The sequence below is a fragment of the Dasypus novemcinctus genome, chromosome 15 (assembly GCF_030445035.2).
Source record: "Dasypus novemcinctus isolate mDasNov1 chromosome 15, mDasNov1.1.hap2, whole genome shotgun sequence".
Lineage (NCBI taxonomy): Eukaryota > Metazoa > Chordata > Mammalia > Cingulata > Dasypodidae > Dasypus > Dasypus novemcinctus.
Genome location: NC_080687.1, coordinates 62,600,757 through 62,626,816, shown reverse-complemented (window position 1 = coordinate 62,626,816; position 26,060 = coordinate 62,600,757).

Here is a 26,060-nt window from a genome sequence, read left to right as displayed (position 1 = left end):
TGGAAATAGTAAAATGCACAGGAGGAAAGAAAATGGATATATGAAGCCAAGTTCTTTAATTTAAACCACAAAACTGCCTACTATACCACCCATGAAGATTTTAGCATATGTCCCCTTTTACCATTAATTACTGTGTGCTCATGGCAAAACCAGTGTATTTATCTGCCCTTCATGATCCAAAGCATCTGCTCTTTAAATTCAGCACCCAAACTTTGAACCATAGCTTGAATTTGTGAGATACAGTCACTAAATTTTTGAAATGTTAGAGATACAGTTTTTTCCCTACCTAATTAGAGTATTTTCTATCTCACTTTTAGCAGGGATTTTATATCACTTTGAGGAGGTAAATGAAGGAAAATTTGTGATTCAATTTAAAAATAAATGTTTGAAGATCAAAAAGAAAAACATTATGCCTCGATTCATGAATCTTTAAAAGCAATAGTCTGCATTTAGCTCTCTCTGATGCATGTCGCCATGTCCTCCTTATTTGATATCATTTTGATTCCTACCGTCTTGTATTTGTATAGAGAGAAGTAGTGTGGTGTGCATGGAGGAAAGAGCTTTGGGATCAAGGAACCTGGGTTTAAATAGCAGGTCTACTGTTTACTTCCCATATAAGTTTAGAAAAGTTATTTCCCACCTCTTCAGTTTCCTCATCTGCTAAATAGGACTATGAACATCCTTCACAGGATTAGAAGTACTCTTGTATTAATCAGCATTCTCCAGGGAAACCGCAGCATATATACAATGTAAGTATTATGAAATCCATTGTAAGAATTTAACCACATGACTGTGGGGATGGGAAAATCCTAATTCTGTAGGGCAGGCCACAGGCTAGAAACTCCAGTGAAGATTTTTGATGAATTCCCCAGACAATGCTGGCTGACTGAAGTAGAGATGGAAATTCCTTTTCTGACTGCTGAAATCATCAGTTTTCCTTTTAAGACCTTCAACCGATTTGACGAGATTCCTTCATTGTTCAAGTCAATCTCCTTAGTTAACTGTAGAAGTAATCAATCATAAATGGAATCACCTTACTAATTCAGGAAATATCCTCATAGTAACTATCAGGCCAGTGCTTGTTTGGCCAACCAACTGGATACCACAACCTAGCCAAGTTGGTGCATGAACTTAACCATTACAGTTCTGTAACAACTTCATTATATATTCCAGTTTGGGCTTTCAACTTCTCAATGTAAGTAGCATCTTTGACTTCCATGACTTTCTCAGTGTTTCTTCTTTGTCTCTAGTCATGTCTTCTCTTTTCAGGCTCATCTTTCTCTACTTGGCCCCTCAATGTCCATCATGGCCTTCATCTCTTCCTACCCTATACTGTCCCCCTCCCCCAGACAATCTTACCTAAAGCCACAGCTTCAGCACCATGCATATATTGATAAGTCACAGATGTATCTCTCTCTACAGCAGACCTCTCTTTTGAGATCAAGACTCACCTACACAAACATAGCTCACTTGGCATGCACCTTTGGATGATTCAAAGACACCTTAAACTCAATTTTTGAAAACTAAATTTAGAGTCTTTCCCTAAACTTTACCCTGTTCTAGAGTCTCTATATCAGCAAATGTCACAGTTGTTCAAGCCAGATACCTGAGAGTCACCTTGGACCCCAGTTTGCTCTGCATACCTCATACCATACCAATCGCCAAGAACCATCAATTTTACCTTCAAGTATCTCTCAAATCCATCTCTTTGACTCCATCATCCTGCTCACCACCTCAAATCATGATAACACCATCACAATCACTTTCTAACGGGTCTTCAATATCTACTCTAACACCCTATGCAATCTGTTCTCTATACTGCAACTTGAGCAATCTTTTCAAAATCAAAATCTAATCATATGATCACCTTACTTAAAGCCCTCCAATTGCTCCCAGACTTGCTTGAAATAAAGGTCCAATTATGAATAGGGTTCTGCCCAGTCCTGCGTGATTGGATTCCTGCCTCCTTCTCCTACTCCAGGCACTCTGATTTTTTTAGGACCTCAAATGTACCTGGTTCCTCTCACCTCATGGACTTAGCACATGATGTTCCCTCTTTCTGAGATGCTCTTCACATGTTCCACACTCCCAGCCCTTCTCCTAGTCTCTCCCCTTATTCATCCTTCCCTGACTCCAGCTTTGGAAGTCAGTATATCACATTATAGTCTTTCACAGGATCATATTTCTTTCCTTGAATTCACATATGTCAATTTAAAATTATGCAATTTACAAAATCATTTAATTAACACTTGACACCCATACCAGACCACAAGCTACATGAAAACAAGAAAGGTGTTTATTTTCCCCTTGTAGCTTCAGCTCTTGGCAAGTACCTTCTACTTAACCAGCACATAGCATGTGCTCAAAAGATATTCATGGAATTTATGATTGGAAATCTGATTGCAGTTCACTGACAGGTTATCACAAATGGCATTTTGAAAATTCTAAAAAAGTTAAATATATACCTACCATATTACCCAGGCAGTCATCTCTAGGTACTTCCTCAAGAGCAATGAAAAAACAAAGAAATGTCCACAATTAGACTTGCATGTAAATGTTTATAGCAGCTTTATTCACAATAATCAGAACTCTGGAAGCAAGCCACTGCACAGCAACAGGTGAATAAACTGTGATATATTCATATAATAGAATACTAGTTAGCAATAACATATGCTTAAAAATATCTCATGTTCAAAAGATTGAACCAGGAATGAATTCTTGATACACACAACAACATAATGAACCCTAAGCCTTTATGCTAAGTGAAAGAAGCCAAACACACATACAAAAAAAAACTGCATCTAACTGTTTGATCCCATTCCATAAAGTTCTAGGAAATGTAAACTAATATTAGTGATGGAAAACAGGTCAGTGGTGGCCTAGGGACAGGGAAGAAAAAAGATGATTGCAAAGAGGCATGAGAATACATTCGGAAAGATGGAAATGTTTGCAATCTTGATTGTGATCACCATTTCATAATTGTAGATATATGATGAAAATGATCAATTTACTCTTTAAACATGTGCAGTTTATTTTTTGTCAGTTATATCTTAACAAAGTTGTAAAAACAATGCAAATTCCATAGGAATAATTAAGAGCTGAATACAACTAGTTCAGACTGATTATAATCATTATACATATTAAAGGTAACAAAGGAGAGCCACGAGAAAAAGGACATAGTTCCAGGAGCTTGCTAACTCTATCTCCATTATTTAGCCATTCAACAAATATATTTTGTTTCTAATAGAAACAGGGAAAATAAAACAACTAAGAATTTCTAGAACTTGTAACTAAAACAAATTCTAAAAATAATATTCCCTCTCATGAAGTCATGGGTAAATTACAAACAGCAAAAAAATGTGTGTGTGTATATATATATATATATATATTTGACGGGAGTTTCTAGAGACTATCATGAATTAGATCCCAGGATCTTTGAGAATATATTATATATAAAATAGGCTTGAAAGATAGGATAGCCAGAATTTAAAATAAATCAGGAGAAGATATTTTAAAAGGCAGTGTTTCTTAAAATAATAATAGTAAACAACTCCCCCTCTTTCTTTCTCTTTAGTTTTCATGGGAATCTAGCAATCTGTGTTTAAGTAAAAGCTGAGCATTTTTTGCTACAGGCAAAATTTTATATTCTCTTAGTTCTATAATATAGAGGAGTCAGCCATTTCAAATTTTGCAGACTAAATAGAATATTAATGGTCCTAATGATTTTTAAATACTATTTGCAAGGTTGTTTAAAATGACTGTGTCATAGCAACAATCAATAAGATAATGAATGTGAAAATACTTGTACATAGCAAAAGGCTACCCAAGCATAAGTAAAAAGATGAAAATATTTTAGAAAAATACTTTTCAGATGAAAGCCCATTTGAAAGAATAGAATGGATGGTAAATAAATTATCATTTTTTCAAACAGAGGAAATATTAAAAGCAAAAACCAGACTAGAGTAGGTCACTTTGGAAATTGAAAGCCCACGAAGTCAGCTATTTTAAAACAGGGAGAGATGATTTCCCAAATAAGAAAATAAACCAATCTGAAAGTATACTATTCTTTAAACATGTAGAGAAAAATGTTTCTTCATTATCTTCAGTTGTGAGAATCCAACATCTAGAACAGTGTTTGCCAAAATGTTTTCATAAAACTGTTCTGAAAGAAGAGTTTCAGAGTCAAATAAGTCTAGGGCATACTAAGTTAAACAAGGTTAAAGAGGTCATTAGAGTAATTTCTGTAAACTCTAATATGATAACAATAATAGGAAAGAGAAGATACCATGGAGAGAGGACTATATTATGCAGTCTTGCCCACACTTACTTGGCTCCAGAATTTCTTTGTCTCGAGGCTACTTGTGGATCTAACTTGGCAATCCTGATCTAGAAACACCAGGAGTTCATCAGTAAAGGTGATTAAGGAATTAAAGAACCCAGATGAAGACCAGAGCTAACAAGAAAAATCTGCTTGTGTAACTTTGAGTGAATGAGAAGACTACTTCACAAAACCTGGAGTTGGGTTCAGAGAAACCTGTGTCTAAATGGAGGGTCATATTGTGGGAATAAAAGGATTGACTTATGTGGCCATAACTTCTATTTAGTGAAATTCCACTTTTGTGAAAGACCTGTGCTCCGATTAAAGCAAACTCCAAAAGCCCAGAATATAGTGACGCTCCAAGGCCCCAGGGACAGCTACAGGTAGTGTTTCTCAAGCTGGTATTCCTGGAACCCTGGCCCTCCTGCAGGAGTTCTCTGTGAGATCTGTCCTGCCTGGTCCCTGGGTGACTTGTACGAGAGTGCCAATGTCCACCACCCATCAACCAGTTCCCTTCACTCCTCACCCTCCTTCGTGGCCTGGAAACTCTTTGCTCCTTTCTGAACACCATGCTGGAAACTGCAGGCTCTGGCAAGCCGTTCTCGGGCTCAGGGCTCCTGTGTATGATCTGACCACCTATGCACTGCATGAAGGCCTCTGGCCATGTGAGCAAGTGGGGGGCTGAAGTGCAGTCTACATTGTGCTTGCCAAGCCGAATGCCCTGGCATAGTGCTGCCTCACCCTCGAGGAAGAGGACATTTGAATATTTCAAAAGGGATTTCTGAACCTGGACTCACCAGCCTCCCTCCATGCAGAGTGAGTGCCTAATCCTTATACCCAAAGAGGGAGCTTCTTTCACATTCTCCCAGAGGCACCTACAGGCTGGTAAGGCTCTCGAGCCCATCTGCCTTGACCCCTTGCTTAGTTATTTCTACTGAACTGCCTGAGAAGTGCCTTGTGGCTCTGGTAACATGCATCCAGGGCTTCTCTGCTGGGAAGGACACATACCCACCTAAATCTGAACCCTTCAGTCCAGAAAGGCTAGAGAGGCTTCCCCCTCTCTACTCCTCTTCCTCAGGACAAAAAATGGCAGAAGCACTTAGAAAAAAGAAACAGGATGGCTGAAAAGTGGAAATACAACAGGATGCGTTTCAAAAATAGGATCCCCATTACAGAAACCACTGGCCTAACCCAGGCCCTGGATGCAACACTCCTGGGACAAGTGTCCAAGTTAGTCCACTTGACATGGCCAGGGAGAAGTGGGCAGGGGCACATAACGCTGGCGGTGGGGAGGGCAGCATGCATTCTTTGAGAAGGTGGCATGATAGGCACACAATACAATATCTACTACTATTTTTCCCAAGACTTGAAGATGATAATAAAATTTATATGAATTCTTCAACTTTCCATCATAGATTTTTATATCCCACTTCCTTGAATGATAACTTTCACATGCACCTTCTTCAAGTTTAAACTTTCCTTTTAGGTATGAAACTGAGAGCTTTATAAGCATCTTGGTAAAAGTCTGAATCCTGAGATGTGCATAGAAAAAAGACTGGGCCACTAATCAGGATTTATGCCTGTTTTGATTTCTGAATGGCAGTCACACCTTTGAAACATTCACACACTGATACTCGCTTGGCCATCCAGTAGTAATCTAGAAAGGGAAAAATAAGCAAATGCCTCAGAGAGGAAGATATTTTGTGGACCAGTGATTCCCTCCAGCCCTTCCCAAATTCCTCTATCAGTTCTACTCCTGCTAGAGCCAGAAAGTGACTCTAGACTCATATTCAGGGAAGGAAAACAATCCCATTAGACACTGACAGGGTGATCAGCTTTCCTCCTTCCCTGGAAGATTAAAGGCCTAAATACCCATCTCTCCCAGGTCTATGACACAGCCTCACATGCTTGCTTGCAGTAGTGCACCGAGCATTGAATTAAAGAAGATGAGAAATAGGAAGGACAAGAAAGAAAGAAAAAAATCTCTCCTGCCCTCACCAAGAAACCCATACAGAGAGGCCAGCACAGAATTACCCCAACCTTCTAAAAATATGGTTTGAGAGCAGATGCTGAAGGAAAATGAGACATCACAAGGTGTTACAGTTGTGCTTCTGACAACACAAGTGAAATTAGAAAGGCAGTCAGTTTAGACGGGTGTCTTTGGAATTCCCGTTCCTTCAGAGAGAATTCCCAATGCTTATTTCTTCCATGTTAGAATTAGTTTAACAGTGATTTCTAATGTTCTCTTGTGTGCCAGAACATTTTTCATTTGTCCCCAAGATGTTGGGCTCTTTGGGAAAGGTTTGTCTGTAAAGAAACAAAGAACAAACACCATGACATAAGATCCAGGCACCACTGACTGCTTTCTCATTGAATCCCCAGCAGACTTCTTCCCACCAGTGTTGTGCAAACCGTTTGCAGCTGGGTATTTTCCTACTTGTGAAACAACATTGCCTTCCCAGCAGAGCAGGACCTATTTGATGAATGATGACAGAGGGCTAAGGTGGAAGTGGATTTTGATTGCCTTGATTGCAAGTATCTAGAAGTTTAAAAATGGCCTAGATGGCTTAACCCTTTCTTTTCTTATCTGTCCTACAGTAAATGTTATAACAGGGGGGAAAAATGTTATATATAGAATTAGCCATAACACAGAAAATTAAATGGATGCTTTTCCCAATGCTTTTGGAGCATTGTGATCATATTTATGGTCCTTCTTTGAAAATCATTTTATTATACAAATATATATTTCAGCAAAAAAAAAAGGTGCAAACAATATAGATGTACATAGAATAAGATGTTTTTATCCCTTTCCTATTCCCATTTTTCTGCCCAAAGGTAACCAGTCTTTACAGTTTAGGTAGGTATATATGTTTCTAGTTGTTTTTACCTATATATTTGCATAAATAATGGATTCTTCCTGTTGTGCTTTCCACTTAATCCATCTCTAAGTGTTGCCATATCAGTATATATAGGCCTGCCTAATTCTTTCTGTCTGTAGGGTCATTATGGTTTGATGTAGAAGAAAGTTATCATTGTGTTGTCATGGCTTAAAAAAAGAAAAGAAAGTGTATTATTTTCCTGGTTAGGCATAACTTTAAAAAATGGTAGTTCGCACGTTTAATTTTCTCATCATTGGAAAAAAGCCTTGGCAAAATGAATGACAGAGTTCACTGCACCCAGAAGCAGCCTTGCAATGGACCCACCTTGTCATCTGGCAAGTCCTGGAGGAAGGTCTTTGGGTAGTAACTCTTCACAATCCCTTCCTAAAACTGGTGAATTTCAAATCATTTCCAATCCTGATGGTGTTTTACTTATAACCTGTATTATCCTGTGACTCTTCACACAAAGAGAAGACGGTTGATAAAGAATGTAAACCAGAAATAGAAGAAGAGCAACACTGATTTGTTAGGTTGATTTTCCTGGCAGAGCTTACTGCTGTCCATAAACCCTGATGGTTGGGCCATCTTTCATTAAATTAGGCATTCTTGATTGGGCTACTCACCTTATTACAACATTGGTCTCTATTTTGCCTTGTGAATTATTACTCTCTTGCCCTTGACAAATTGAAGATTCTTTAACCTTTCTGGCAACCAAGTTTCAGTTACTGCAGCAGAAATACATCATGACAGTTTTCTAGTACCTTCTTTTTCTTTTTAAGTAAAATGGGCCTGTAGTGTAAGGGGAAAAAAAAACAAAAGCAAAAACTAATATTACCTTGTAACTCCACAGGCGCCTACACGTTTAAGTGAAAGGGTATTTTAGCTTCTCCCCAGAAAGTAAGAACATGGTCATTTTCACGTCAGCTTATAACGAATTAGCCCTACTCTTTGATCAATCGCACCAAAGGCTGTTGATAGTACCAATAATATGGATGTTTGAAAATTTTGTATTGACTTAATGACTGAAATCAATCAACCACTCACCATTTCTATTTCCCTTCCACTGCTTTGGCAAACTTGGATATCATTCAGAACCTGGATTTCCAGGGCCTCCTCTAATGGGGGGTTGTGGTCCATGGTACAGTCTAGCAATTTACAGCCACTGGACATAAACCCATCAAAAACCAGAGTGGGTAATTTTACCAGCAAAAGAAAACTCCCTCTGCAAGGAAATGTCAAACTTCAAGTGGTCATTGTACCTTGCGATGGCCTTATTTTTAGAACTTCCTTTCTTGTTTCATATCTCTTACAACCCACTGTGGTCATTCGAGGACAATGGAACACCATGGCAGCATGGCCTTGCTGCAGAGATTAAGTCTGAATGCAGCTCAGGCTCTCCTCCACATTCCATTTGTTCAAGTAACTTTTCCAGGGCTATGCAGTCAGGCCAATTATCTTAGAAACAAGCAATTATAACCACATTCACAGCTCCCTAAAAGGGTGAGTGCATTCTAGTAACAATTTCTCATGAAAGAAAAACAGTAATTGAAGGATTGGCAAGGCTATTGCAACAGACCAAGACCTCTGGAAAGACATTTAAAACTGCAGCGCGCACACACACACTCGCAGTACACTTGCATTCCCACCAGATGAATTTTCCCTTTCCATCCAAATCCACGAAATACTTTCAGGAAAAACAAAAACATAGACAAGAGAAAGCAAAATTGAAGTGAAACTTAAGCCTGGAGTTCTGGGGCCCTGGTCAAGCATTATTCCTTAATATCTGTAAGGATAACTGCTCATCTCATACATATTGTTGAACGCATGTCACGCTGTAAAATATTTTCAAAGTATTATACAGAAGCATTATAATACATGTGGAAGTGCTTTAGAGAAAGTAAATTGTTTTACCAACCTAAGGTAAGTTTAGTCCTTATTGGAGCCCGATTCACATCTTTCTAGTCAAAGTATAATACCAGCTCAAACAAGCAGTGGCTCTTTGAGGCAACCAAACCATGCAATTTCCTTAGCTATATTGCTCTAAAAGTCTATTGCAGTCCCCAGATCACAATCTTAACTGAATAGTGCATTCCCTAACACTGGCATGCAGCCTACGTGCCCATATTTCAATCCATATACACAATGCTTTAGCACTAATGCTTCCAAAGACTTTTTATCCAGGGTTAGGTGGTAAATTCTTTGAGGGTAAGGACTTACTTATGTTACTTTCTCACTGATCTTTATATTCCCCACAACAGAGTACAGGCTTTGCACATCATCAGCAGTCAGTAGCTGGTTGTTGAATTGATTAAATATACAGCATTCATGATAGTTTTTCAGATATTGGATCTCTGAAATGACACCTAAACATATGCTTTGAGAAGTTTAGTGAAAGCATTGTCCACAAACAGTTACTCTTACCCAAAGGAAATATATAATATACAATATTATGTATAATATTATATAAAATAAATGATAAATATGTGTTCCCCCTTTGCAAAAGTATTAATGTTTGTGAAATAGGTATGTAATAGATGTAGACATATAGATGTAGGCGCACACACATACATATATAGGTATTTGGTTCTGGATATCAAGACAAACCATTGTGGGAGCGAAAGGGGACAGCTGACCTTGCTGCTTTGTTTTTCATGCATCCAACCAGTGAGTATTAGGACAGAAGGGAGACAAAAGGTAATTGAGCTGGGATTCTGGGGAAGCATTTTGTAAGTGAATAAAAGGCCATGGTGATGAGTCCGGTTCAGCAGGGGAGATTTCCAAATACATCCCCAGAGAATCTGGAGTGAAACTAAATAGAAAGGCTTTCTTTCTCAAAATGCGTGAAATGCTGTTTAATATTTGCCTCTTGCCTGCGCCGGCAATACCGGTTTTGGGTTTGGCCGGCAGAGGTCCAGCCCCAGGTGCCGCGGCAATCTGGGCGGCTGAGCGGGGCCAGAGCGCCATCTACCGGCCGCGGGTGCACGGAGCGCCCGGCAGGTCTCCTGAGCCCCGCCTCAGAACAGCTCGCGCAGCCTGCCGTCAAGCGGGCTTTTGGAACCCGGCTGCTGGCGGTAAATTAGGCTCCAAAGAGAAATGATGAGGCGTAACGCTCTCCATCCCTCCTCTGGATCCCTCCCCACGGAAGAAAGGCAGAGGGTGGCGCGTTTGGTTGGGGGAGTGCAGGGAAGGGAGCTGGTCGCCTCAGTATTACCAGGCTTTAGCCAAAGGCTCCGGGGGTTCTTACACTTTTTTTTTTTTTCCTTAACTTTTTTTGTTCCACAAACCCCTTTGCCAGTCAGGTGAAAACAACCATGGACCCCTTCGTAAGTCCACACTATACTGTGTATTATTTAATAAATATATCATACCCTCACCAACACTTCCCCACAAGATAAAGTTTTTTGAATTTCAATTCAAGTCCATGGACCCTGTTTGAAAAACCCTGGCTTAAACCCATGCTGCGCGCGTCGCTTCCACCACCGCCTCCCGCCCCCATGTGCAAGTTGAAGTTGCTGGTTAACTGAGGGCTCAGGGGTGGCCTGGAACAAAGGGCAGCTGCACAGGGCTGCCCTGTGAGACCCTGTCAAACCGTGAGATGCTGTCTCCCCAGAGCCCCTCCTTCCTCCATGTCCCGGATCTCTGCCAAATTAGAGGCCTCCTTTGGTGTCTCCCAGGACCACCCTGAGCCAACCAGTACCAAGCGACTGTCTCTCCTTGGAGGGAGCCCATTTTCAGCTCTGCCAAGGGCTACCCAACCACACTTGAAGCCACAGGACAGCTTAATCTTCACGGCCTTCATAGATTTCTGACTTGGGGTGGGCGGCTGTACCACAGGCAGACACCCCTATTACTGTCCACTGAACCTTCATTATGAAATCTCCACTTCCAAAGAGTCCAAAGAACCACAGAATGGTCCATTTCAAAGAATGGCTTAAGAAAAGGCAAAATTCACTGGCAGGTGTCTTGCCAGTGGACCCTACTTTGGAATTTGTGCCGCTGAGTGTGATGGAGTCAGACTCAGATGTGACCTCTCTACACATGCCTCTTCTGTCACTTACTGAACCTGTGGTTGGCGCTGGGGTTGGTGGATGCCCAGGAGACTTGAATCTCTGGGCTGTCCATGTGCCTGCTGGGCCCTGAGCCTCCGTGGTGTTGTAGCACCCACTCTCCAGTTTGTTGGACTTACCCAGTTCAGCTGAGAGGGAGGTGAGGATGGACAACCACCACACCAAGGAACCGAGATAATCTATAGCAGTAGGCACAAGAGTCCCATCCACAAGCTGGGTGAGATCAAAGCCCCCTCTCCTTTGAAAGGTGGAGTTGGACATCACCACCCCAAGGACCTCAGGATGGAGGAATAAAATATGGATTAGAGTGGACTTACTAATATTCCACTATAGAATTATTGTGACTCTAGCAATGGAAGAAATTGTATCACTGATGTGGAGACAGTGGCCATGGGAGTTGCTGAGGGCAGGGAGAGTGAAAAGGAGGTATGATGTGCGGGCATTCTAGGGACTTGGACTTGTCCTGAATGATATTGCAGGGACAGATGCAGGACATTATAGATCCTGACATAAACTACTGAATTGACTGGGAAAGAATATAAACTACAATGTAAACTATAATCCATGCTGTGCAGCAGTGCTCCAAAATGTATTCATAAAATGCAATGAATGTACCACATTAATGAAAGTTGTTGATGTGGGAAAAGTGGGGGTGGGGGGAGTGGGGCATATAGAACCTCCTATATTTTTAATGTAACATTTTGTGTGAGCTATGTATCTTTTTAAAATAAATTAAAAATATATATTTTTTAAAAATTTGCTGGCACACCCAGATTTGGGGATGTTTTCTTAGCATTGGATAAAGAGTATAACCTGTGAGGTTACGGATGTGTGACTTAGAAACATTCTTAAGGTGCCTAATGCACAGTGCTGTCAGGTTAAAGAGGTTGAAGCAAGCAACCAAGTTTTCAATCTGCGCTTCCCCAGTAAGGTCTGAAGTCAGCTCCCTCACCCAGCCTGCTTTTCAGCAGAATCTCTGTGAATAAATCTTAGAGGCTGGCCACGAATCTGACTACACAGATATGAGGCTGCCAAGAGTGCTGGTTATTTAGATGAGAATCTTTTCAAAGAGAACAGAAAACACATGTTTTTAAAGTATTCTGAAAATGAGGCCAGGGGGTTCCTGTATTAAAGAAATCCCAACCAGTTTCTCTTTACTTTGCAAAATACTCTTAAGATAAAAATAGTAGCCAAAGAAGTACACTTTGTAGCCTTAAAAAACTTAACAAGAGGCACCATGCTATCTAATTGCTTGGGTTCAGGTTTTTAATTACTTATGACCCAGGAATGATATCTATGTGAAAGAATCAAGCAGAAATGAATTATTAGAAAGACAGTTACGACAAAAACTTCTAGTATGTCTATGACATTAAGAGCTATAACACCTATTCTAAGACATCATGTATCTTCCTTCTTTCAAAAACTCTACAATATTTAAGATGCTCTCTTTTTAGGAAACTAAATCTTAACTACCTCTGGCAGGTTCACTTTATGAAGCAACACGTAAGTATTGATATGCAGGTGGTGATGTTGATAAAATGGGGATGGTGGGAGGAGGGGAGCCTGAGTCCTGATGTATGTGTCTGTATTTGGTCTGTAGATGTTCTTGTCATGTTGCCCATACTTCTCTTGTTAAAGCATAAACTCCACCTCAAGAGACTTTGTTTTTCTCCTTCCTCCAAGGTCCAGTTTCCTAACACAATGGAGAACAAGTACTAAGCAATACCTTGCTCCTGCAGGCTCAGCCTGCTCCAATTTTAAAACAAATCTGTACCAAAGGGGAAAGCATCAAAACAACTCAGATGACTCCACGAGGCACCTAAATTACCATCTCTGACTCAGAATCAGGTAGCTCAAGGGCAAGCCTAGAGCAACTGTGTTCTCTGGGCTCCCATTTGGGACCTGGAGCCCCAGGGATGACAGACGACTTTCCTATTGGCCAAGAGTCTCCTCTACCATCACCCATGTTGGCCCTGCCAAAGGTGGGCTCCTGCTATGGGCCTTGTGCCTAGATTCTGACCAGTCACTCCACCCTACATTCTTAGCACTCCTGAGCAAGGGGTTTTATCTTTTACTCCATCTGGGTGACTAAGCTTTGTTCTTGAAGATGACAAACTATCTGCTTGCCTTGACTGCTCAACACTGAATACCTTGTCTCTCTTACTTGGGCTCCTGGCCACCTTTATCTCATCTTAAACTCCATGGTTGATTTGCTGATTTTGACTGATATTGATGTAGCTCTTTGCACATCTTTGTATGCCCAAGCACCTGACAGAAAAAAAGTGGTACATATACAATAAATGTGGAATAAAAGAATAGATTAATTTATAAATGGATGACAGTAGTATTATCCAATGGACAACAACTCTTGGGCAGGGTGTACTCTAGCTCCCTAGAACCAATCGGTCTCTAATACATACATTGTGTGCCCCATCCTAGTGTTCTCCTGAACCCATCTTTCCCCTTACAGATACAAATCTGGAGATAAGTTAGTGTTGCAAGGCTCTTCCCTAGAGTCTATCCCACTCCAGTGGAAAGGTATCAAACCAGGTTCTGGGTTTTTCAGAAGTACCATCCAGTAATGAGAAGATGACCTTACCTCTGGTGAATTTCCAAATTGTGGCAGATAGGATGGGAGACTGACTCAGACTCAGACGTAGTTCCATAGCATCTCCTTGGAGCCACCATTTTATTTAACCAATACCTATAGAGAACTTTGTGTGAGGCACTCATTTAATCCTTATTAATAACCTAATGCTATGTACCCCACTTGACCCATGAGAAAATCGGGGTGTGTTGTTCCCTGCCCAAGGTCACACAGTGGCAGTACTGGGCACTGAACCTCAGCAGGCTGGCTCCAGAGCCCATGTGCTTATCTTATATGCTATGCTGACTCTCCATTCTGTGAACCACCTGCGTCTTTTCTGTTCATCCTATCAAGAAAGAAGACAAGGATAAATTTTAAGAAATTGCAAACCCACACCAATTAGGAAATTAGGAAATTGATGCCACCTGGTCTGTTCATCTAGTCTCTGCCCCCCAAAAAATACCATTTAATTCATCAGAGATGGTACTAGGCAGGGACAACCTTTTATCGGAGAGAGCTAAAGCAGTGGGAATTCAAGGAAAGGGAAAATTGGTGAGTGCTTTAAATATAAATGATATATTTGAAAGGTTATGGTGTCAGTGGGAGAGGAGTTAAGAGAGAGCAGAGTTTTGGATGGTTCCTCTATTCTTAGTGTTGTTGATGGGGTGAAAGGTGACACCTTCGAAAAAGGAATACAGGGACAAGAGCAGTGTGATGATCAGGCTCATGTCAACTTGGCCAGGTAATGGTGCTCAGTCATTTAGTCAAGCAAGCACTGGGCTAATTATACTGCAAGGACATTTCATGGACTTTAATCATCAATGAGTTGGTCGCATCTAGGGCAGATTACATCTACAATCAACTGAGATCGCTGTCAGCAATGAGTGACATCTCATCCAACTAGTTGAAGGCCTTACAAGAAGTGATTACGGCATTCAGAGAGGAAATTCCCTTCTCTACTTTAGACAGTCAGCATCTCCTGGAAACTCATTAAGGACCTTTATCTGAGCCCCTGGTTTGTAGCTTGGCCTACAGAATTTGAACTTGTGCATCCCCACAGTCGAGTGAGACAATTTTATAAAATCTCATACTGTTTACAGCTCTCTCCTGTCGGTTCTGTTTCCCAGAGAACCCTGACTAATACAAGCAGGTTTTGGCAGCAAAGGTGTGGAGGTGATGACTTACTTGTTTGAAGGCTGAGAAACACAAAAAGGATTAAGACATGCTCAATGCAAGTAGAGCACACAAATGTAAACAATATCTTTGTAAAATTGCAAACAACTTGAAAACGTTTTTGGCCCACATCAATTTCCATTTACCTAAATTTGATTATGCAATGCATTTGATGCACTGTATTGCACATACTTTCAAGATTTCACATTGTCAAATTTACCATGGACATGATGACCCCTCCGATAACTGGAGCCTTCTTCTGAAGAGTCTGGCACACCTGCCCCTCCTGCAGGCCCTGGGGCAGAGGCCCATCTGCCCTCCAAATTCCTGTCCATCTCCCCAGGCAGCTTCCTGGAGACCAGACTGTGCAGGGGAATGTCTGCCAGGAGGCCCCAGGTGTGGGAGGCATGCATGGATGTGACGAGCTCCTCACCCAGGAGGGTAGGCCAGCCAGGCCCTGCGCATAGGGATTCAGGATAAAGACAGAAAAATCAACTTAAAGAAGGACATTTCTGGAGTCAAGGAGTCATATTGGAAAGATGCATTGATGCTTAGGGATGCTCCCTGAAGACGTCAGCTGGTAATAAGTGAGAGTGAAGATTGGTAAAAATACCACGCAGGGGCAACTCAGATAATCCCTGTCTTAGAAAAAGCATTTCAGGCCAATGGTAACTAGAGACCCCCTTACACGTATAGTGTCATGCATGCAGCAGTAGCCAGTTTTCTACTATTCCTGCCTTACGAGAAGCTTATGTGAACTCTGTACCTACACTTCCTATAACAAAGAAACTGTGAATGTCCTAACACATTTTCAGCAGGAACCTACACAGTGAATTGTATGATTTGAGTGCAGCCATCAGAAGTGTCTCTCTAATGAGTATATGGAAGACTAGGGTTGACAGCCCTAGCAAATAAAAACATAGGCTGTCCAATTTAATTTGAATTTCAAATAAAAATTTTCTTAAGTATGTCACATGTAATATTTGTGACATACTTATACTAAAAAATTACTCAACCTGAAATTCAGATTTAACTGTGAATCTGTGTTTTATCAGGCAACCCTGATATGAGGTCCTCAATTGTTAGGATATGACAGCTTTGGATTTGATGAAAATCTCCCACAATAAGCAAACTCCCAGGAGAGAGGCTAAAAATTAGCTTCCACTAAATATACTATAAAGGACTAGGAAATCATTGTTTGGGATTTTTTGTGGAAGTTCTTCAGGTGAAGAGGCATAAACACAGATGGCACCAACCAGTGAGAATGCATTTAAAGACAGTTTATTAGATCAAAGAGCCCTGGAGTGGTAGAAGGGAGAAAGAGAGTGGAAGAGGGATCTGCGGCTTACATAACCTGGGCTCCTTCCAAGGCCCATGGAGGTAGGAGAGGAAAAATACATGTGGGTCCCAGGCTCTTGCTTTAATTGTGCCCCAGAGGGGAGGGATAGGACTGTCCCATGGATGCTGAGGATTGGAAGTTTTAAATTAGTTGGCATGAAAAGCAAGAGTGGCAGAGGCCATTTGGAGGAGCTGAGGGCAGCCTTTTATCATCCAAGCCATATGGAGATACATGCCTTGCTAGTAAAATTATGCAGCACAAAAGGGCAGAAGCAAGGGTCCTCTGAAGAAGCTGCTCTTATCATCCAAACCATATGGAGGTACATGTCTTCCTAATTGTGGTTATGCCCTGGAAAGGGCTAACTAGTGTGGTCACTCAAAAGGAAAGCTTACGACTAAGCTAGGCAGGATGAAGAGGCACCAAATATAATTTCTTTTATCATTACAATCATCTCCACTCAAACCGTGTCATAATTGTCTCCTCTTCTGGCAGTTTTCCTAATCTTAATTAATGGCACTACCATTCATCCAGTCACCCATTCAAACCTCAGAGAGCCACCCTAGACACCCCATTGCTCTCAGCCCCACTTTCACTGGCCTGCAAACCTACCTCCTAATTAGCTCTCCTTCTGCCTCCCTGTTCCAGCCCCTTAGCTGAAACATTGCCACAGTCTTCTAAGTAGATCTCCCACTCCTTCTGACCCTGTTGGAATGAGCCTGGAGCCAGAGATCAGTCTAAAACTCAAATTTAATTCAGTCTCTCTGCTTAAAGCTTTTTAACACGTAATTCTGCTTGTACCTCTAGGCTGTACTGTAGCAGCTAGTACAGGATCAGGAGAGCCCATTGTGCACATCTCTTCTCAACTACATGTTCAATGATGCCATGTTAGTAGCTTGAAACTGGTCAGGGAGGGAGTATTTACACCACAGGAAATTGACACACACTATAAATCAGGGCTTTTTTTTTTTAATGGAGAGTGGGTTGTTAAACATTTACCTGACTTAATATTACTACCTGTATTGATGAGATACATTCAGCTATAGGAAACACAAAACCCTATCAATGATAGCTTTAACCAGTGATTCTCCAAGTGTGGCTTCTGATGCAGAATCAGCATTATCTAGGAAATTGTTAAAAATGCAAATTCTGAGGGCCCACTGTAAACCACTGTAAACAGGTCCCACAAAGACCTGTTCAAGTCCTAATAAATGGTACTGTGAGTGTCAACCCATTTATAAATAAGCTTTTCAAAGAGCCATTTGAGATCAAACTGAAAGAGTGTGAGTCTTAATCTAGTATGTCCTTATAAGCAAAGAAAATTTGGACATAGAAGGAGAAGTCACAGGAGGAGACAGAAAAAGACATGTTGGCATGAGACAGAGGCAAAGATAGGTTGCCAGGAAGCCACTACCAGAAGACTACCAACTTTGGTGAAGGCCTTGACTTTGGACTCCCAGGCTTCAAACTGTAAGCCAATAAATTCCTGCTGTTTAAGCCAATCAGGTTATGGTATTTGCCATGGCAGCCAAGGTGGTTTGACATTGTATGTACCCCAGAAAAACATGTTCTTAAATTTGATCCATTCCAATGGGTGTGGACCCATTGTAAGTAGGACATTTTGATGAGGCTGCTTCAGTTAAGGTGTGCCCCACTTCATCCAGGATAGGTTGTTAATCCTATTACTGGAGTCCTTTATAAAAGAATGAAATTCATGCAGTGAGAGAGAAAGCCAAAGAAGCAAGAAGCAGAAATGAACGAAACCTGGAGGAAAAGGAAGAGACCAGCAGATGCGCCCATGTGCCTTGCCATGTGATAGAGGAGGCAGGGATCACTAACAGCTGGTCTTCGAGAAGAAAGCATTGCCTTGATGAGGCTTTGATTTGGACATTTTCTTGTTCTCAAAACCATGAGAAAATAAATTCCCATTGTTTAACCTGGCCCAATTCATGATATTTGCTTTGAGCAGCCTAGGAAACTAAAATGGTAGCCCTAGCAAACTAAGATACATATTGAATCAGAAACTCAGAATTAAGGTCCAGCAATATGCGTTTAAACAAATACTCCAGCTAATTCTGATGTACACTAAACTTTGAGAACTACTGATTTAAACCCATTCTCTCAAACTTTAATGTTCATATACATTAACTGGGGTCATATTAAAATACAAATTCTGAGCCATTAGGTCTGGGCTAGGACCTGAGATTATGCATTTTTATCAAGCTCCCTGATGATGCCAATATTGCTGGTTCACCAACCACACTTTTGAGCATCAAGGACTTAAATCACAAAGACATTTGTAATTTATTTATCAAGAAGGCTAGAAGCACTGGTTCAGTGGCTCAGTGACACATGATCATGCATCCCATCTTTCTGTTTGTTCCAGTGGTGTGCTGGTAAATGTTTAACAACTGGCAGGGTGGGGGAGATGCTGATTTGTAGCTTTTGCTTGTGTCCATAGTGTATATACTCCCAATATAGTTCAAATCAAGCTACCAGGCTTGTGAAGTTCTTGAAAATGTAACAATCAGACCTTGCAAGCTAGTTTGGTCCCGCCCCATTATACCACTGGATATAGGGTTGTGATCTCAGAGTAAATGAAAGGGTAATAGTGATCAAGGTGATAAGTCTCTCATCTCCTTAGTTTTGTAGATCCATGGCAAGTCAGCAATATTTGATCAAAGGCTAATGAATGAACGAACATCAACTACATTACTGGTTTAAAAAATTGTTCTAGACAGATGACAACTAACAAGTGTTTGGAAATTCTGAGTTACTGTATGAGGGGATAAGGGTACAAAAATTTATGGAAAGTAAATATGGACAATAAATTAATTCACAGAACAAATGCATATAGAGTTCCTAAATGCCCTATTGCCCTGGGTGCAAAAGTTTGGTGAACAAGATGACCAGAGTCCCTTTCTTCAAAGGTTTGCAATCTGAAAATGGAGTTGACATGCCAGTTTTAAAAATAAAGTATCCAATGTAAAAATACAACCATAAGGGTTCTTTTTTAAGCCAAAGAATGTGAACTCCATGGGGGTAAGGGATTTTGTCCATTTTGCTCACAGCTGTATCCCGTTACTTCCCACTGTCCAGATATAATGCTTAATAATTACTTGTTGAAAAGAACAAAGATGAGCCACTATTCCATGCTGCATCAGCTTTCAGACCAGGATAGGAATGGGGGAACTGTGAAATTCATGCTAGCAAGGTCACACCACAGTCATAGTCCTCTATGAAGCCACAGAGTCTAGAAATGGTGTCTGCTGTCCTGTGAGGCTCTGTGATTAGTTCAGGAAGAAATCCCATCAAATTTTTAGTGAGGCCTAAATAGGACAGATGTTAAGAGGCAAGAAATACCCAGACCCTGGCACAGGGCTCTGAGTCCCCATGTTTCTTGGCACTTCCCCTAATTCACAAGAAATTAGACAGCCACAAAAGAAAGCTATTTGGCCCTCTGTGTGTGGCTTTCCCAGAGATGTAGCTTCATTCTGAGTGGGTTTCTTCCCATTTAATGTTTAGCTGTTTTTTCTCCCATGCTCATGAACTAACTCCAAACTTCATGTTCTAATGCCTCCTTTGTGAAATTTAAATCAGTGACAAGAAAAGAAATGAAAAAAATTCTTTATTCTAAATCCTGAGAATGAGTGAAGAGCTCTGAAAAGTACAGGTGAGGTGGATAAAAGGTCTTAACTCAGAGATGGCCCAGAGGAAACTCATTAGCTAATAGAAGCCTCTGCTGGCAAGAAAGTCCACTCCACTTGAGATTCTGGGAAACTAACAATGTCTGTAAATTAACAGTACTTTAAATTAGTCATTTTGATTAGTTTTCTCTCTAACTTTGAGAAGCAGATTAAGGCTAAGGTTCAAACCAATTTAGGTCACAAAGAAGGCAAAAATTCTTTTGGCTTCTTAGAAGAAGTGGGAATCTGAGCCTCCTTCCTGCACTGGGATCAGGTATTCCTGGCACAAGTAGCTACTGAAAGAAAAGGGTTGGGAGAGGGAAGTCACCATCAACTTTTCAATACTAGAGCTGAAGACCAATGAAAGAGTTGAGTCTATCCCACTCTTCTCCATACCACCCAGCCTAAGGGAAAGTCAACGAGACCACAGTAGCAGCACACATTTTTAACTCCTTATTCTGCCACTGTCCTCTAATCAAGGAACTTCAACGTCCTCCAGAGGTTCCCCTCCTCCCACTGCAGGACTGTTTCTGGGTATTTCTAGACAATACCTTGAACCTAGACTTTTCCCAGAATTCCCTATGGTGGAGCGCTAATGAGATCTCTGCCCCTGAAGAGGCCAAGGCACCTTGAATGCATTCCTGTGCCTTTCAGAGTCTCCCTGCCCACTTACTGCTTTTGAACTGGCGACACTGGCATCTGTTGGGGAAGGGGCTGTTGTTCTGCAGCTTCCTGGAATGGGAGAGCAACTTTTCCCCCCTGGATCCCTGTGCTGTAGCACTAGACCAGATGGCCTTTTCCAGTAAACAGGAAAACAGGGGCTGCCTTACCTGTTCCCCATGTAGAGCCAGCTGAACCCAAGTTAGATAAACACAGCTTGAGTCAAGCTGAGTTCCTTTGTTCACAGAAAGGATGCCTTGGGGAAGGGAATCTAAAATGAAGTCGCAGAAGTCAGGCTGTTTGTGCATTAAGTACAAAATAGAGACAAAGAGGGAACTTATGGAATTTCACAGTAAGGACCTCTGAAAATTCAGTCTTCCATAAAAGCAACAAGAGCACTGGCAAAAAAAAAAATGTCAAAATAAACTTTTCTAGAACTCTGGAAATTAACCAAAAGCTTACAATAACTCAAGGAGCATTAATTTAAAGAAAGAAAGAAAGAAAAGAAAAATGGCTGAATCTCAATAAGAACAACAAGCGTTTTGATGTTTTAATTTTCCCTATCCCCATTGCACTTTCCCCAGCTCCATGGCATCTGTGAAAATCAGCAGCCTTGCAGCCACTAGAGAGGACAGCAGAGGTTTAGAACTCCTCCAAAAGCCCAGTACCCAGAGACTGTCAGCATTTGACCTGTCCAGCAGCTCCCGAGAAAAGCACCATCCACAGAACTTGTCTTTATTTAACCTGACTCAGAGCTCACTCACTGGGAAAATCTCTTCCCCCAGAGTGTTAAAACAAAAAGAAGCAATTGTTTTACATCATATCTGCCCGATGCAGTTATACCAATTAGGGTAAAAAAGAGACTGGCCAAATAACTTCAAAGGAAAATATGTGAAATAAGATATCCATGGGGGCTTTAAAAAGCTCTGGCATATTCTTGGGGATCCAGAAGGCAACATGGGGAGGACTGTGTCTATACCTAGAAAGACATGAGAAGACCCTAATGTCACATTTCTAGCTAAACTTGAACCTCTGTACAAGCAAGAAGTGAAGGCTAAAGCAGTTGTCAACTGCCAAGCATTGAAAATGTGCCTGTCTTGGTTTCCTGTTGCTGCTGTAACAAATCACCACAAATTTAGTAGCTTAAAATAACACTCATTTATTAGCCTATGGTTCTGAAGGTCAGAAGTCTGGAATCAGTTTCAATGGGCTAATAACATTAAGGTGTCGGCAGAACTTCAAGTCTTCTAGCAATTCCAGAGAAGAATCTGTTTCCTTATCTTTTTTCAGCTTCTAGAGCCTGCCTGCATTCCTTGACTCAGGACATTTCTTCACTCTAACTTCTGCTTCTGTCATCACATGTTCTTCTCTGTCTCTGACTCTCCTGCTTCCTTCTTTCCCTTAAAAGAATACTGTGATTACATTGGGCCCACTCATACAATCCAAAAATAATCTACTAATCTCAAACCCCTTAACTTAATCATATCTACAAAGTACTTTTCATCATGTAAAGTAACCTATTCATAGGTTCTAGGAATTAGGACATAGACAACTTTAGGGGACCATTATTCTGCCTATTACAGTGCCTCAAAACTCATAGAGCTCTTTGGAATGGGTAGGGAATATTGGCTCAAGGTGTTTAAATAACTCTCTGTCCAATCATTAGGTTTCTGCCAAGTTAACCAAAAGCAGCACACAACAAAGAATACAGACTTTGCAAAATTATCCCGGGAAAGACACTGAACAAACAACAAAAGCAAAAAAAAACCAACCAACAAAACAGTAGCAGCTACAGCAACAACAACAAAAAGGAACAATAACAAATTCTGCAGGAGGGAGGAATCTGATCTCCAGATTTTTCACATTTTATTATCTTAAATTTCTAATTTTCAACAAAAAATTAAAAGGCACACAAACAAGAAAGTATGGTCTATACAGAGGAAAAAAAGCAGTCAGTTAAACTGTCTTTGAGGAAGGCTAGGCATTGGAATTATTAGACAAAGACTTTAAATCAATTATTATAGATAGTGTCAAAGAAATAAAGTAAACCATGTCTAAAGAATTATAGAAAAGTATGAGAATGATGTCTCCAAATAGAGAATATCAATAAAGAGATAGAAAAAGATAGAAATTATATTTTTTAAATGACCAGATAGAAATTCTGGAGGCAAAAAGTAAAATAACTTAGATGCAACATTTACTAGTAATACTCAACAGCAGATGTTAGCTGGCAAAAAAATGAATCAGAAAATATGAAGATAGGTCAATTTAGAATGTCCAGTCTGAGGAACAGAAAGAAAAAAGAAAATGAACACAGCCTCAAAGACTTGTGGGACACCATCAAGCATAGTAATGTATATATAAATGGGAATTCAAGTAGAGGAGAGAAAGAGACAGAAAAATATACAAAGAAATAAGAGCTGAAAACCTCCTATATTTGATGACAAGTATTACTCTACATATCCAAGAAGCTCAACAAACTCCAAGTCAACAAATACCAAGTAGAAAAAACTCAAAGACATTACACTTAGACATCAGAGTCAAACTGTCAAAGACAAGGAGAGAATCTTGAAAGCAGAAGATAAAATGATTCATCATGTGTAAGTTAAGAATATCTGTTGGGAAGCGGACTTGGCCCAGTGGTTAGGGTGTCTGTCTACCACATGAGAGGTCCACGGTTCAAACTCCGGGCCTCCTTGACCCGTGTGGAGCTGGCCCATGGGCAGTGCTGATGCACTCAAGGAGTGCCCTGCCACATGGGGGTGTCCCTGCATAGGAGAGCCCCACATGCAAGGAGTGCGCCCCGTAAGGAGAGCCGCCCAGTATGAAAGAAAGTGCAGCCTACCCAGGAATGGTGCCACACACATGGAGAGCTGACACAACAAGATGACGCAACAAAAAGAAACACAGATTCCCATGACACTGACAACAATAGAAGCGGACAAAGAAGAACACGCAGCAAATGGACACAGAGAACAAACAACTGGGGTGCGGGAGAGGGGGATGGGGAGAGAAATAAAATAAATAAATAAATCTTTTAAAAAAAGAATATGTGTTGACTTCTCATTAGAAACCATGGAGGACAGAAGGCAGTGGATGGCATACTCAAAGCTGAAGAAAAAAAAGAATTTCACTGAGAATTCTATATCCAGAAACTGTCCTTTAGAAATGAGGAAAAAATAAGGATAGTCCCAGATAAACAAAGACTGAGAAAATCACTTGCAGATCCACCCTATAAGAAATGGCAAGAATTCTTCAAGTTGAACACAAAGGAAACTAGTAGATGTTAGCATGAATTCATACAAATAAATAGAGTACCAGTAAAGGTGACTGCATAGTAAATACAAGATATAAATGTAATTTTTGTAATTCTTTTCTTCTGCTCTCTGATTTAAACAACAATTGAATTAGTGTGTATATAATGTGAGAGAGGACAATAACATCACAAAGGAAAGAGGGAAAGTAGTTATAGTACCAAAGTTTCTGTATAATACTAAAATTAAGTTGATAGTAATCTGATATAGATTTTTTAAATTAAAATTTAATTATAATCCCCAAGGCAATCACTAAGAAAACATATAGTAAAAGGAAAGCCAAGGGAATTAAAATAAAACACTAAAAAATACAGTTTAACACAGAAGAAGAAAAAAATGGAGGAATAGAGGAATAAAAATGACATAATACATATAGAAAATAAATAGCAAAATGGCATACATGAATCCTATCTTATCAATAATTACATTAAATGTAAATCTTTTAAACACTTCAATCAAAAAGCAGAAATTAGCAGAATGGATTTTTTAAAAAAACATGATCCAACTATACAGGGTATACAAGATGTGTGCTTAACATTCACAGACATAAATAGGTTGAAAGTAAAAGGATAGGAAAATGCACCATGCAAACTCAAACCAAAAGAGAGTTCAAGCAGAAGCAGTTGTGGCTCAACTGATAGAGCATCTGCCTACCATATGGAGGGTCCAGGGCTCAATACCCAGGGTCTACTGACCCATGTGGTTAGCTGGCCCATGCCACATGCAAGGAGTGCCATGCCATGCAGGGGTGTCCCCCATGTAGGGGTGCCCCATGTGCAAGGAGTAAGCTCCACAGGGAGAGCCGCACTGCACAAAAAAGTGCAGCCTGGTCAGGTGTGGCACTGCACACACTGAGAGCTGATGCAGCAAGATGACACAACAACAAAAAAAAGCAACACAGTTTCCTGGTGCTGCATGACAAGAATGCAAGCAGACACAGAAGAATGCACAGTGAATGGACACAGAGAGCAGATGATGGGAAGGGGAGAGAAATAAATAAAATAAATCTTTAAAAAAAGGAGAGTTAGAGTAGCTATGTTAATATCAGACAAAATATACTTGATAAAAATTCTTCCTAGAGGCAAAAAGGAATTTTATAATGATAACAGGATAATTAGGAAGATATAGTAATTATAAATATATAATTATGTGGTCAAAGTTCATATTTATCACTACCTTCTTCCACTACCCATTCCATGTTTCCATTACCCTCAGCAAGCACTTCAGCTGGCCATGGTTCTTTGTCTCGTGGGGTGACCCAAATTTTCATTCCTAAAGATTCTGGGCCATTGTTATTCCTCCTTGGATTGGGTTGTTGCAATTTTCCATTAACTTTAATCACAGGGCATGGCAGTACTAGGAGATGCCCTAGAAGATCTCCTGCATTCCAAGCAAACTCATCTTTACATCCATTATGTGGATGTAGTCCTATTTCCCCTTGATAGTCAGGACCAATCACCTCAGCCAGTACAGTAATTCTCTTCTTTGGTTGTTGATTCAGAGGTAGGAGGAGCCCTTAGTGGCCAGGTGGCAGTCTTAACTTACAGTTCAATGGAATCATTGTTGTGTTCCCTGGTGGAAGCACTCCTCCTTTTTAGACTAAAACCTGTAGATCAGCAGAGTTTGAGGTTGCAGGGACAGCAAGTAAAAATTTTCCTAGTGTGTCACTAGGGGCAATAGTGAGTGGTGCCACTCCCATTTCCATCCCTTGAATCCTGGACCCATGGATCCTGGTTATGGGAGAAACAGCACCATAGTGTGGATGCTGATTTAGAGCATACACAACCTCCTGAAGAACATTGCCACAGCTCTGCAAGGTATTGCCACCTAGTTGGCACCATAATTGAGTCTTCAAACTGCCATCCACCATTCTATTAATCCAGCTGCTTCAGGGTGAGGAGGAACAAGGTAAGATGAGTGAATTCCAAGAGCATGTGCCCATTCCCACACATCATTTGCTGTGAAATGGGTTCCTTGATCAGAAGCAACGCTGTGTGGAATACCATGGTAGTAGTAGGACATTCAGTAAGTCCATTGATG